Source organism: Orcinus orca, chromosome 4 (assembly GCF_937001465.1).
Source record: "Orcinus orca chromosome 4, mOrcOrc1.1, whole genome shotgun sequence".
NCBI lineage: Eukaryota > Metazoa > Chordata > Mammalia > Artiodactyla > Delphinidae > Orcinus > Orcinus orca.
In genome coordinates this window covers 93,600,344-93,604,124 of record NC_064562.1, presented here as the reverse complement: position 1 = coordinate 93,604,124, position 3,781 = coordinate 93,600,344, and positions in this window count along the sequence as shown.

Below are 3,781 nucleotides of genomic sequence, written 5' to 3'. Positions count from 1 at the left end.
TCATTGCCTACATTTTCATGAACTTGATCATAGATGTTTATGTTGTCGACACTTCATTGAAGTTACTCGCACTGACAGTGCTACACATGTTGAGTCTGTCATTTGAAATGTCTTCAAAAAGATTATACTAGATTTCTTTGCAGAAAGGCAAAGAAACAGGGCTGTGTAAGATTTGATAAAAATCTATGTCTAAATAATTCTCAAAGAGCATTTTCATATGTATACATAATAAAAATTCTAAACGAATAGTGTTATATCATAGGTTAATAGTGAATTTTTTTTCTCATAGTATAGAAAATAATCATGTATCCAAAAGTAGATTGCATTTCAGAGTTGTGAACACCCAGTAGTTTCTACCTCTGCTAACATAAAAATCTAATTTTATTTTTATACGGAAAAAAGTTTCTTAAGGAAAAATCAGTGTTAAGAGAAGTTCAGGGCTTCCCTGGTGGCGCAGTGGTTGAGAGTCCACCTGCCGATGCAGGGGACACGGGTTCGTGCCCCGGTCCGGGAAGATCCCACATGCCGCGGAGCGGCTGGGCCCGTGAGCCATGGTCGCTGAGTCTGCATGTCCGGAGCCTGTGCTCTGCAACGGGAGAGGCCGCAACAGTGAGAGGCCCGCGTACTGCAAAAAAAAAAAAAAAAAAAAAGAGATGTCCAGAAATCCTAACTATCACTCAGTGGATTTGCACATGAAATACATCAGCTGAGTGTAACATCATTGCTTTCACTTTGTTGTGTCAATCTTTCTCAAGTATTTCTAAAATTGAGTTACTAAATACATCACAAAATTCCATTTCTTTCTGCTATAGCTTGAAAATACTATATCGTTTCATTTTTTTTTTCCTTTGGCTAAAAATGCTGCCCTTAAAATAAATAAATAATATAAATAAGATAATAAACCTTGAGAGTTCTTCCGACATCAAGGAAAAAAGAAGTGGGGAGGGATTCAGAGAAGCAAAGTAGAGAGGTAGAAGTACACAAGCAACAGCTAGAAATAGATCCCTTATAAAATAATGAAATTAAACTGTTACAAGACCAATTTGAAAAGCACGGACTAATATTCATGTAAAAGGTAAATGAAAAACAAGAAAAGGATTGATAAAACCTCACCACAGGACAACTACCATAAAAGCAGAGGTCACAAACTAGCTGCCCACGGGCAGCATGAAGTCTGAGTATCTTTCTGACTACATAGAGTTTAGCAATTTTTAATTAGTTTCTCAGATTTAGAAGATTTTACATTAAAATATGGATTTTCAGCTTCTTTTGAAAAATCAGAATGTCTGATAACACTGAATTCACATTCCCACAAAGCAAGTGTGAACAGATTGGAAAACTGACTGCCGTTTTTGGACACGAATACACTCTCTAATTTATTATAGTCTCTCCTCACCCTAGTTCTGCTTGCTTAAAACTTAGGCGCTGTAGAAGATGCGACTATGGGATATTGCCTGAAATCCTGACCAGTGAAAGACCAGCTATATGAGCGACCCTCGGAGGCAAACTTATGGATTTCTGAAGTGGAAGTCTTAGAAATACAGAGCCCAGATCAAAAGTCAATAACCTACACATCAATAATGTTTTATCAGCAAAAGCACTAACCGGTGTGATCATCAGAATAGCTAGCATCTACTGAGTTCTTAAAATAAGTCAAATAACATGTTAAACACTTTGCAACTGTTATTCATTCAACAAATTTTTGTATTTATTATAAGATGTGATGAGTCACAGAGATGCAGAGATAAAGTAGACCTATTTCACTATCTTTTTGGAGGTTACAGTATGATAACAGAGGCAGATATTATCCAAAGATCATACAAATATATATAGTATAATGTATGTATACATATATATATAACTTATAGTACAGTACACTACATGTGTAGTATACATATACATAGGTATATATATTACATATCTTACTAGTATATCTATGAATTTATATACTGTATTTATATATTTACATGTGTATACAATCTATACGTGTATGATTTTCTTTAAACCATACGAATTTGCTGATATTTGTCTGTATTTAACTTCAGAAATGGTCATTGCCTATGGTTCAAATTAATACATTTTAACTGAGAAGGAAGGCACTGCTTTTCCCCTATTCCCAGGCTTTCCTTCTTGTGTAGTGAGTTTCTAACCCTCTTAGTTCCCTACCTCCACCCACATACACACCCTGCCCTGCGATCGTGTAGTGACTTATTTATTTGGTGTTTTTGGAAGGGGGAAATGGCCACATGAGCCCTGCTCTTTCATTCCCTCTTTCTCACAGGGAGCCAGAATTCTGTGTTGCTCCTCCAAGCTGTAAAACCTGTGGGAGGTTTGAATGTATCCATAGCTTCCAGAGCCTGGCATGTTGTCAAAAGCTAAGAAGAGTAATGTTTGATTCCTTCTCTGCCTGATTTCTGTCTATCTTTCCATTCATTTCAAACAAAGTACCCCAACATTTGTTGTTTTAGGAACGAATGAGATTCTATGCAAGAGAATAATAAGGGGAAGGAATGGTTTTGTATGGTAAATCAGAAGATTCTTCTTTACAAGTGATGTTTAAACTGAGAAGTACAGGCTGAGTGGCAGTGAGCTTGTGTGCTGTGCATGTGAGTGGGAGGACAGAGGTGTGTTCTAGGCAAAGAAGAACATTTGTAAAACCTCAGAGTTAGCCAAAATCAGGAATTTTTGAGGAACTGAAAGAGGGTCTTTCAACTAGACAGTGAAGAAAGGACGAGATGAAGTTGAAGGAACAGGCAGGTACATTATGTACAACGGTATAGGCCACGTCTAGATTTGGGGATTCTATCAGAAGGTTGATTGGAAGTCATCAAAGGGATTGAAGCAGGAGAGAATGTAATCATTTCCTTATCTTACGTAATCTTCAAAATAACCCCTTGATGGAATATTATTATTATGCTCTTACATCAGCTGTATAAACTGAGATGCACAGAGCTTAAGTTGCAAATGTATTATATGATAGCTAGCACATTCGCATGATTCCAGGGACCATGCTTTTTTTTTTTTTCCTAATGCAGCCTCCCCATGTTTAGAGAACTGCCTTGTTCAGAACCATGGCAGAGGGATGACGTGAAGAGCCAAGTCTCCTGAAGAGGTGAAAACAATGCTTCGTAAGAAAAGCCAAAGTGAAAAAAGAGTCTTTTCAGTAAAACAGACTTCTAACAGGGACCATCCTTTTAATCACTCTTCTCTTCCACCTATCCAAAAGAAGTACACAGTCTAATCTGTAGATATTTCAAGGGTATATGTCTATTTGTAGACTGCAACTTACAAATAATAGATATGACTGAGTCACAGCTTTCTGAGGGATTTACAAAAATTATTTGATACTTGTTATTTGATATCTCTGTGTTTAGGGACAATAAAATGGACAATCAAGTCGATTCATCCTTCTTGTTTCTACAGTAGAATCCCAATGTTAGGGGAAAATTAAGTTTTTAACTATGAGGTGCCTCTTTTGTGTTATATAAACAAATTTAATAATTTCCCCCAAACCAGGTAATTAAAAATAGATTGGCTAAAGGGGAACAGAGGTTAAAAATGTCCCAGCCCTTCATAAAAAAGTTTTGGTAGATTTGAGAATGAAGCTGCTAACCACTTTACTCTCTCTGTCTCTAACAGTGCCAGACATGGACTCATGAGTTAAAAGTTCTTTCACCATTGACCTCATGTGCAGTTTGTACATTGCTTACTAAAACTTCCGTGCCATCCACGTCTGTTGTTCTTACTTTAGAAAACAAAGATCCATATATCCTGTTTATCT